General features: G+C 44.1%; 1 long non-coding RNA gene across 1 annotated transcript; it reads left to right on the top strand.

Moving 5' to 3' along the window:
* The first annotated feature begins 949 nt into the window (after positions 1 to 949).
* On the top strand, positions 950 to 6,887 carry LOC147913233 (uncharacterized). The gene is made up of 3 exons (XR_015548956.1): positions 950 to 2,136; positions 2,819 to 2,869; positions 3,821 to 6,887. It is a non-coding gene; the product is annotated as an uncharacterized LOC147913233 (long non-coding RNA).
* Positions 6,888 to 11,710: the final 4,823 nt, after the last annotated feature.

The following is an 11,710-nucleotide window of genomic DNA, read 5'->3' on the forward strand; positions in this document are numbered from 1 at the left end:
CAACACAGCCCATAGACAGTAGTGAAGTAGAAACAGGCACACAGCCCTGGGAAAGTCATAAGGGGAGAACAGGAAGCACAGCTCCAAGCGGTGATCAAAGCCCACTGCACAGGGCCAGTGAAGACGCCCCTGGCGGGCCAGTGAGGTCCTTGAGCTCCCTGACAGCCCAGTCCTGCTCTCTGGGAGGAACTCCCATCCATTGACCTCCATGGCCCCATCCAAGGTGGGACTGCAGAGGGCGGCCTTCTTGGGGACAGCACAGCTTTTGCAGCCTCCTTACTCCTGGGGCAGTTTTGGGGGGTCCCCAGGATTGTGGGGTTTTTGCCAATAGAATCCCATCAAGGCCCCACAGCCAAAGATCTGGTCTAGACTGGCGTTCTGTGCTCTGCTCATGCCTCTTTCTCAAAGGTGGCGACCTTGAGGCCACCTGAAGGGGAAGCTTGGGTGGGAAGGCAACACCCTCAATCTGATTTTTGGAGCTATCTGGTTTGCACTTTCTGACAGAGAAGTCTTAAATGGCTTGCTGCCCCCAGACTTATCTCCTGCTAAGGCGGCTACTGCTCTTAATAGTTGCAGTCTGGAGAACGTAAGCAGGTGGTATTCTCTATGCTTCAAGACCTTAATCAGTCTTGAGCACAGACTACAGACAAGTGCCTCCCTTAGCAAAGCAGGATTCCCTCCCATCTCCGTGGCAGTCTGGCTGGTTCTAGCCCCAGTTCATCTCTCTTTTATAGGACTTTGTGAAAAGCAACAAGGAGCAACAGTCACACTTTTTGCACCCTCCCACCATCTTCTCTATTGTGGCCTCAGTCAGCATGTGGTCCATCCTCCAAGGTACTGCAGATGACAATTTCATCAAACGTTTAGCCACTATATAAAAGGCAATATCTGTCCTTGCCATCTGCTGGCATGCTAATTCCACTAAGCCAGTGTCACAATTTAGGTGATGTTATCTGCAGCATCCCACTTTCAGATATCAAATTCTAAATCTAAAAACCAAAGTAAAGGTGGCTGGAGCAACATAGAAGTTTTTCTCTCTCAGGTAAACACAGGAATGCAGAGCTGGTACAGTGGCTGCATGCTCGACAGGACCCACGCCCCTCCAACCTGGTCGCTCCGCTATCCTCAACATACACCTTCCATCTCATAGTCCAAAATGGCTGCTCCAGCTTCAGCCATCCCATCCACATTCTAGCCGGAAAGAAAGAGGAAAAGGGAGAAAAAAAGAATGCCCCTTTCCTTTAGGGATAATTCCTACAAGTTGCATAGACTACTCTGATTTACACACATTTGGCCAGAACTTAATTGTATTACATTAATCACACCTAGCTGCAAGGGAGACTAGGAAATGTAATCTTTATTCTGGATGGTATTGTACTCAGCCAAAATTCAGAAGGAGGTTTGTTGTTGTTGTTGTTTTTCTGAGGAAGATTCATCCTGAGCTAACATCTGTGCCAATCTTCCTCTCTTTTATTTGGGTCACCGCCATAGCATGGACGCTGACGAGTGGTGTAGGTCTGTGCCTGGGAACTGAACCCGGGCTGCTGAAGTGGAGCATGCCGAACTTAACCACTAGGGCACAGGGCTGGCCCCAGGAGTTTTACTACTGAAGAAGAAGGGGAAATGATTATTAGGGCATAATCAGCAGCACCCCCTGCAGATTCCTTGACTTCAGATCTACTAAAGGGCTGATTTATGAGGAGTTACCCCGCTCAAGACCCAGCACACAGGAACAAATGCAATTCTGTCATTTAAGCAAGAGTGATCCACCATCTTGAAGTATAGCACTGATGGCTCCTGACAGGATCAGCACCCAGCCATTACACATGAGTCATTTGAGTAAGAGTAGACTGATAACATGAACTTAACCTCTTTTCTAGAAACCCCAGATCCCTACCCATTCCCCACCCCCAAACTATACAGGTCAGTCTTCATCTATGGCCAATCTTGTGTCCTTTCCTGGTTAGTTCCTAAACCTCTGGATTCCTCTCAGGGTTGAGGAAGGCTCCAGGATTTCTCCTGAGGCTGCCCCAGGGCTTCCAATATCGTTGTCCAAACCAGAGGAAGAGCTAGGGAAGAAGACCTGTTGGACGCAGTGGCAGAGGTCCAGGGAGAGATGGTCGCAGTGAGGACAAGGTAAGTGGTCATAGCCCAAACATATTTAAAAGGAAGAAGTAATGACAACTGATGGGTGTGCAGAGGGAGGAGCTAAGGATGGGGCCAGTTTCTAGGCTGGGCAGTTGGGTGGGTGTGGGTGCCACGAACAAGGAGAACTAGGTGTGGGGAAGACGATGAGACTGTTCTTTGGATCTGAAGTCTAATGTTAGGGACATGTGTAACCAGGCTGAGGAGTCTCACACCGCTGTCTGAATGTGAAAGTTTATTCTTAAAAATGGTGTAGGGCCGGCCCAGTGGCATAGTGGTTGGGTTCACATGCTCCGCTTCGGCGTCCTGGGGTTTGTGGGTTCGGATCCCGAGTGTGGACCTACACACCGCTCGTCAAGCCATGCTGTGGCAGCATCTCACATACAAAATAGGGTAGGATTGGCATAGATGTTAGCTCAGGGCCAATCTTCCTCACACACCAAAAAAATGGTGTAGACATTTCTGGGTCCTGAGCACCCCAAACAACCACAGTAAATGTCTTTTGTGCTATTCTTGTTTAAATTTTATTCCATTCAGCTGATTTCTATAATCAAATCTAGTTATTAAAATAGCTTGTCTGGGGTGGGTATGCATTTGTCTTAGTCTCTTCAGGCTGCAATAATGAAATACCATAGACTAGGCGGCTTAAACAATAGACATTTATTTCTCACAGTTCTGGAGCCTGGGAAGTCCAAGATCAAGGTGCCAGCAGATTCAGTTTTTGGTGAGAGCCCTCTTCCTGGCTTACAGACAGCTGCCTTCTCGCTGTGTCCTCACGTGATGGAGAGAGCAAGCCCTGATGTCACTTCCTGCTCTTATAAGAGCACTAATCCCATCATGGGGGCCACTCATGACCTCATCTAAACCTAATTACCTCCCAGAGGCCCCATCTCCACATATCACATTGGGGGTCAGAGCTTCAACATAGGAACTTTGGGGTGGACACAATTCAGTCCACAGCAGCAAATTCATATTTTATCCTAATTGTAATCAGAAGTCCAAGTTCTCTCCAAACTTCCTTCCACCTCCCTTCTCTGTCTCCCCAAACTCTCAGAGGCTTCACTCTCCCCTAGAGCCCCACAGGCAAGACAGACTAGGAGGGGAGTTTTGCTCACAAGGGGACAGCGTCCTGGGGCTGAGGAGAGGTCCCCAACCTTGGTCCCGACGTTGGCCTGTGTTGGTTGGTGGTCTCAGCACAGGCATTATGCGTGTTTTTCTTTAATAGTGTTCACCGTTACCCTGGTCCCCTCCAGCATGAAGGAACAACCTTCCTTTTCTTCCTGGGGACGTGGGGTAGTGGTGATAGAGGAAAAGAATACTCTCCTTCAGCCCCCTCAGGGGTACCCACCCCAACCTGGTCCTTGAGTTATGCATCCCATCCCTCAGCCAGGTGGCTCATGGGCAAATCACATTTTTAGCATCCCTCCTCCTCCGTAGATAACAATATGAATAGTGTCCCCTGGAGTTGCACACAGTGGCAGTGCCGACCATGCTTCCTCACATTGACCCGGGGAACATTTGGGTCATCTTCTGTGCCGCCCTGGAGCCCCACGGGAAATTCATCAGTACTTGATGGGTTTCTGGGCTAGGCTGAAACCCTATACCCCACCTGGAACTTCATCCACTTCTCACTTGTGCTTTGAGAAATGTGTCCACGGTTTCTGTTGTCTTTCAGAACTGCTCATTTACCATCCAGTGGCAAGCCCAAGATTCTGATGGAACCAACATTTTCTGAAAATAAGCCTCATGCGTCAGAGGCTTTCACTTGCATCCCATCATTTGATGCTAAGCAGACAATTGTGAATAAAGGAAGGAAATGTCTCCCTTTCCCTGCTCCACACACACACAAACTAGAGTACCCCAGGTGGGAAGGGTGGTGCTCTAAAGTGGTGTGATCAGTAACCACGTCAAGATCACATCTCAGAGTTGGTCCCTGTGGACTCTGTTGCCACTGTCCCTAAGCACAGGGCATGGCATGAACTACTGGCACCACTGAAGCCCATCTGCCCTGAACACTGGAGAGAGCTGGCCCTGCGACTGCCACTCTCACCAAATGAATTTACACAGTCCCTGCTGCCTGGCTTCTCTGACTTCTGGAGCAGATGCTTCTCACTGGCAGAGCCTAGCTCATGCACCCACACCTAGCTGCAAGGGAGGCTGGGAAAGCAAACATTTGGCATTTTTGCCATCTGTAATGGAAGACATGGGAGGTGATCTCTGCCTCATGTGGTAGAAGTGTTTCCAGATGGAGATGCTGGACGACCAAAAACAAATGTCCACTCTAGTCCACTCCTTTTGCTCTCCAATATTCTTCCCATACTGCTAAAACATAACAGTGCTCCTGCCTGACATAGAACAACCATCCACTATATGACTGAAAATCTGTTCCCCTTCCCCAAAAGAGGTCGACCAGAACTCTCATCAGTTACAGCTAGCAGTAAATCCCAGATATTAATTCTTCTTCTATTAGGTCATGATCCCATGTCATTTCCTGTGCACTATGGACTAAATTGTATATGACAGCTATCAGTACACCTATAAAACAGAAAAGGAAAAAGAAAGGGGAGAAGAAAAATTAGATAAAATATTTTAAAATACATATAATGCAGCAAAGAGAAAATACAGCAGACCTACCTGGTGTGAAGAGGCCTTGCCCACAAGAGGAGCACTGTCTGGACTCCATCCAGAGTGTGAGGTCACTCTGACGTAGGCCCTTGGGGCTCCAGTGAGGAACTTATCTCGGCTCTTAGATTTCACTGAGACCAGGTTCAGGGGTTTGGTTGCGGCAAGACACCTACCTGGCAAAGGTGGGAGGTGCGTAAATGAGAACAGGTTTGATAGTAATCAAGGCCAGTAAGTCAAGTTTCTAAACAAAAGATACGCTATTTATAAACCAACCATAAAAACTCAGAAACTTGAAACAAAAACAACTGAGAAATGCCTGGAAAAATACATTCTAAAATAAAAAAGTTATAGTTCTTCAGCAGTCCCTTGTTTCTTGCAGCAAATCTGGATTGTCCTTGGTATCAAAGAGCTTGTAGGAACTCTGTGTTTGTCATATGTGGCATTGTCTAGAAGCGCGGGAACACGAGGAGCCGAAGAGCTGATCCCTTCCCCACAGACACCCCACCTCCAAACTCCTTTATTTCTATCTTTCACTACTTAAATGAATTGGCCTCAGGAGAGCCCTTTCCCACAAATTCTTTTATCATCTTCTTTCTGCCTCATCAACTTAGGAAAAGCTCCCCTCTCTCTTTTCTTCGTACTATCAAGAACTAAAAAAGATGTTCATAGCAGGATTCTTCAGAATGGACAAAAAGTGGAAACCACCCAAATGTCCCTCAGCTGGTGAATGGATACACAAAATGTGGTCTAGCCATACAATGGAACATTATTTGGCCATAAAAAGGAATGAAGTACGGATACATGCTACAACATGGATGGACCTTGAAAACATGCTAAGTGAATGAAGCCAGACACAAAAGTTCACATATTGTATGATTCCACTAATATGCGTCATCCAGAAAAGGCAAATCCATAGAGACAGAAAGATCAGAAGTTGCCGGGGGCTGGGAGGAAGGGGAATGGGAGTGATTGTTAATGAGTGTGGGGTTTCTTTTGGGAGTGATGAAAATGTTCTGAAATTAGAGAGGGGTGATGTGAATATACTAAAAACCATTGAATTGCACACTTTGATATGTTGAATTTTATGTTACGTGAATTTAATCCCAATTTTTTTGTGTGTGTGTGAGGAAGATCGGCCCTGAGCTAACATCTGCCAATCCTCCTCTTTTTTTGTTGAGGAAGACTGGCCCTGGGCTAACATCCATGCCCATCTTCCTCCACTTTATATGGGACACCGCCACAGCATGGCTTGACAGGTGGTGCGTCAGTGCGCGCCTGGGATCCCAACCAGCGAACCTGGGCCACCGCAGCAGAGCGCGCACACTTAACCGCTTGCGCCACCCAGCCGGCCCCTCATCCCAATTTTTTTTAATTGCAAAAAAAAAAACCTAAAAGAGTGTTGTCAGTCTCCAGGAGGGAGAGTTTAAATTGTTCTGAGGGGTAGTTGGTTATAGACACCAAGCTATAATATTCACAAACCCACCTACCCAATAACTCCACTTCTGGTAATCCGACCTAAGGGAATAACTTAAGGATTTTGTTTTATGATATTGAGACAGTTTTTAAATATGTTTTTACAGCTAGGTAGTTTTATAGCAGTGAAAATTTGGAAACAATCTCAATGCTCATCAGTTTGAATCTGGTTCCATACAGTTTGGTGCATTTTTGTTATGGGACACTGTGCAGCTCTGAAAGTGATGTGGGAGCTGTAGATGTCCATACACAGAAAGAATCCATGATGTTTCAATAAATAAGAAACTCAGGTTACAGAATAGTATAGCTATGTGACTCTAAATTTAGATAAAGTCAGTATAGTGTGGTGGCTAAGAAAATAGATTCTAGAGCCAAAGAGCCTCGATTCAAATCCCAGGTCTTTGTTGCCCAGGTGTAAGTCCTTGGGTAACATACGTAACTTCTCTAAGCCTTTATTCTCCAACCTTTCTGTGCTTTTCTGAGCTTCAGTTTTCTCATCTACAAACTGGGGATAATAATAACAACCTCCTAGGGTTGTCATGAAGATTGAATTATTATGTGGAAAATTAGACCATTCATGGTGCATAATAAGTGCTATGTTAGCTATTACTGTTAGATAGATAGATAGATAGATAGAGAGATAGAGAGATAGATAGATAGATGATAGATAAAAAATAGATCAAAGATGGATAGATACATTGATGATAGCAAAAAGTCAGGGAGGGGGTGGGCAATGCCAATATGTCAAGAATAGTGGGTGGATTTCCTTGTCTTTTTGCTTATTGGTATTGTCTAAATTTCTGTAATAAACGTGTTACTTGTATAATTTTTTTAAGGGCTGGAGTATTGTTACTAATGCATGTATATTGAAGTGACAAACATTAAACTTGGCAGTGAAAGTAGATGTGAGAATCAGAGCCTGTTACTCCTCCTTGTGTCAGATAGGATTCTTTTGATTGCAAGTGGCAAGAACCCAACTCAGATTAGCTTAAACCAAAAAGGAGGACTCCTGGGCAGGACACTCGAGCAGTGCCAGAATGAAAGGAAGACTTCAAGAAATAGGGCAGCTCAGTGGAGAGATTGGATTCTTGGCTCCTTTGGTTTCTGCTTCTCTCGGCCTCGATTATCTTGGACGTCTTCGAATGGCCTGGTAGATGGCTCTTCCTCACAGTTCCAAAGCCAGAGAGGAATGGGTGATCCCTCCATTCCCATTCCGGGCTGCTCAGGGGAGCATTCTGATTGGCTCAGCTTAAGTTAAGTGCTCACCCCTTGGACTAATTACTGTGGCTCGGGGCTTGGTCAGCAAGTCACAGACCCACTCCCACAGAACTTGACAACTGGATTCAAGAGTGGGAGATAGGAGCAGCTCCCCAGAGAAGGGAAGAGTTATTCTGGGCAAGCTCCGAAGGGCTCTGACATTTTGGCGCACCTTATAATGAACTCATCACTGGAGAAAGCGCTTGACATGCTAGCTTCATTGCATAAATGCCTAGGGAGTGTCCAGAGGACTCCTCCAGAGTCATAAAAGTTAGCGAATTCCTGCCTCATCTTAATCTAATGAAAACTGTGTTACCTCAAGGACCAGTCTTCAAGAAAGATAGAAAACCTCTCAGTCTGTTTCCACTTTGATTTACATCACCATCAAAAGGTATTCTAGGGGCCAGCCCAGTGGCATAGCTGTTAAGTTCACGAACTCGGCTTCAGTGGCCCGCAGTTCGTGGGTTTGGATCCCGGGCACAGACTGACCTACTGCTTGCCAAGCCACGCTGTGGCGGCGTCCCATATAAAGTAGAGGAAGGGGTCCTGGCCCCGTGGCTTAGCAGTTAAGTGTGCGCACTCTGCTACTGGCAGCCCCGGGTTTGGATCCCAGGCGCGCACCCACGCACCACTTGTCTGGCCATGCTGAGGCCACGTCCCGCATACAGCAACTAGAAGGATGTGCAACTATGACATGCAACTGTCTACTGGGGCTTTGGGGAGAAAAAATGGAAAAAAAAAGGAGGAGGATTGGCAATAGATGTTAGCTCAGGGCCAGTCTTCCTCAGCAAAAAGAGGAGGATCGGCATGGATGTTAGCTCAGGGCTGATCTTCCCCACACACACACACAAATTTTTTAAAAAGTAGAGGAAGACAGGCACGGACGTTAGCCCAGGGCTAATCTTCCTCAGCAAAAAGAGGAGGATTGGCAACGGATGTTAGCTCAGGGCTGGTCGTCCTCACACACACAAAAAAAGGTATTCTACTAGTCAGTGCTGTAAATATGGTGTGAATTAAATGGATAAGTCAATTTGGAAGTCCAAACCTTAATGTGAAGATGACCTGTTTTAACATAACTCTTTCTTCATATGCTGGGGACAGCCTGTATTTGCCCATCACACTAAGGTGAAGGTTTTTTGCTCCCCACAGTGTCTTCTTAGTCCCCTCCTGGCAGGAGTGTGACAACTTCTATCCTCAGTGATTCCTGCAGCTCTGTCTTCTCCTTTTCTCATATCCACATGCCCTATGCCATCCCAGCCATGCAGGTCCAGCTCATATGCCCTCTCCTCCAGGAATCCTTCCTTGCCTGCGCCTTCCTGAACTGGAGCCGTGTCTCCTCCTCTGGGCCTCTCTGATGGCTTGGAATACGTTGTCTCTTGTGTTATAGTCACTGGTTATGCTCACCTTATCTCCCTACAGGAGAGAGAATCCTGCATGGATCGTCTCTGTGCCCCTACAGATGCACACATACGTGGTGAGAAGTTGGTGTCAGTAAATGCCTGTTGAATGAATACAGGCCGGTACTCTTTACATTGCCCGTCTCAGATAGGATCCCGTTCTCCCTAACACTCTTCCTTTTTTATGTTACTTAACATCCCTGTCACCCTTATCCCCATGGCAAGAAGCTTTTAAGGGGGCTGGTGGAAATGAAAGGAAATGATTTCTAGATCTGATCACGTAAAAATTCAGAACACCATAAACACAATAAAAAGGCAACAAGAAACTGAGAAAAATATTTGCAACAAATTTGACAAATTCAAATAAGAGATGCCATTTTCAGCTTAAACTTGGCAAAAATAAAAGTCATGTTTTTTAAGCGTATTTAATGACAATTTTATGGAAAATATTTGAATAGAGAAAAGCCTGGAAAGGAAGTCAAGAACATTTTGATAAGGATTAGACTGAAATTTGGGGATTATGGGTTGTTGTTTTTTAAGTTTTGCTCTTTTCCAGTTGTTGATAATAAATAACATTACATATATAATCATAAGAACAAAGCAACAGATGTCACCTTTTCCTGAATTTCCTATATTATTAGACTCCATGTTGATAAGGGAGTGATGAGATGAGCATGTTGGAGCACGAATTGGTACAACCTTCCAGGAGGGACGGATATATTAGGTTTGTATTAACAGTCTATACAAAGAACTTTAAAGATGTTGATATTCTGGGGCCGGCCCCATGACTTAGAGGTTGAGTGCGCATGCTCCGCTACTGGCGGCCCGGATTCGGATCCTGGGCGTGCACCGACGCACTGCTTCTCTGGCCATGCTGAGGCCGTGTCCCACATATGGCAGCTGGAGGGATGTGCAGCTGTGACATACAACTATCTACTGGGGCTTTGGGGGAAAGAATAAATTTTTAAAAAAATGTTGATATTCTTTAACCTCACTTCTATTTCTAGTCCTTGATTTCAATGACTGGAATAAAACATGACTAGGAAAAACTTCTACTTTTAGTCATTGATTCTAATGATTAGAATAAAAAGTGTCTAGGAAATAATTAAACAGAAATGGGAACAATTTACATACAGCAATATTCATTGCAGAGGTTTCTAAAATATGAAAAAATTGGAAACAACTTAAGGGTCCAATATTGAGGATATGGGCTAAGTAAATTATGGTATGGTCATATAATGGAATAGTGTGCCATCATGAAAATGCCATTTGTAAAGAATATTTTTAAAAGATTTAAAATGGTTATGATGTAATGTTAAGTGTAAAAAGCTCAATAAAAAAACTAGGTAAATAGTGTGATCTTCCAGTCATGTGCATGTGTACGTGCATACACAAAAGGGGCTCAGAAGATTATAAAAATATGTTAACGTAAATATCTCTAGTTTTATGAATTACAGGTGGTTTTAGTTTTTTTCACAATTACCATGTGCTTTTTATAATCAGAAAAAAAAATCATTTTTAAAAAGGTCCCCATGATTTTTAACTCATCACAGATTGCTTTATAGTACAGCCTAACATCACAAATGCACATTACTTTGACCCAGCAATTAACCTTCAGGAGCAGATTCCACGTGTATGTCCGGTTATTCACTACAGCATTGTAACGGCAGAAGATTGGACACAATTCAAATGCCCAGCATAGAGGTCTAGTTAAATAGTTATAGTTAACAGTTATAGGTCTAGTTAAATAGTCTAGATAACTAAATCATAATACAGACCTACAATGGAATATTCTGTAGTCATAAACAAGAATGAGGAAGCCCTTTATTTTATTATTCTATACTTCTATATTATTCTATATTATTAGTAATAGTAAATATTCTATATTATTATTGTTATTCTATACTAATATAGAATGCTCTCCAAGATAGAGTGTTAAATGAAAACAGCAAGATAAGAACAGGTATAGAGAAAACTTCTGACTATGTAAAAAGGGAGAAAGAATATCCATCTATGTAGATAGAGAGACTTATATATAACTGTATCTATAGACACTTGCTTCTGTAGGCACAAAATAACTCTGGAAGGTTACGCAAGAAACTGGGAACACTGGTTGCCCCTGGGAGAGGGACAGAGGCAAAGGAGAGATGTTTTACTCTAGAGACTTGGGTACCTTTGAATCAGTGACTGAATTGCCTATTAAGTAATAAGTAATGCACCAAATTGTAGTCAGAATGAACAACCACTGGATACTTAGCATCGTTGTTAAGAGCCTGGACCGTGGATTCAACTTGCCTCGATTTAAATCCCAACCACAGTGCTTGGTGAGTGTGTAAACATTAGGGAAATTTCTTAATGGCCGTAAGCTCAGTCTCCTCAGACACACAATGGAGGTGACAGTAACACCTGCCTTGAGGGATTGTTCTGAGAATTAATGAGATTATTAAATGAGGGTTAAATGAGGTAATCCATGTAAAGTGCTTCATTTTATCTGCCACATTTTATTATTATTCTTTGACTATCCTGGGGATAGCCGGTCCACAGGTCTGTCGGAATAGTCCCTGCCTCCCCAGTATGAACCAGTATCACATACTTCATAAGGTTGTGCAGATCTAATGAGTTAATATATTTGAAATCTCTGAAACAGTGCCTGGTTCATAGTGAAGGTTAACAACTGTTATTAACAGAAACATCCTTTAAAAGGCCATTCCCATTCTTTCCTCACGTCTCTGCATTCCTGGGCTCCCTTTATTTCAATAATTATATCTTCCCTAGAATTTCTATGTAGACACTCTTCAAATCTGCCTATTCTT

Source organism: Ceratotherium simum, chromosome 29 (assembly GCF_057802395.1).
Source record: "Ceratotherium simum simum isolate JZ-2026a chromosome 29, ASM5780239v1, whole genome shotgun sequence".
NCBI classification, from domain to species: domain Eukaryota; kingdom Metazoa; phylum Chordata; class Mammalia; order Perissodactyla; family Rhinocerotidae; genus Ceratotherium; species Ceratotherium simum.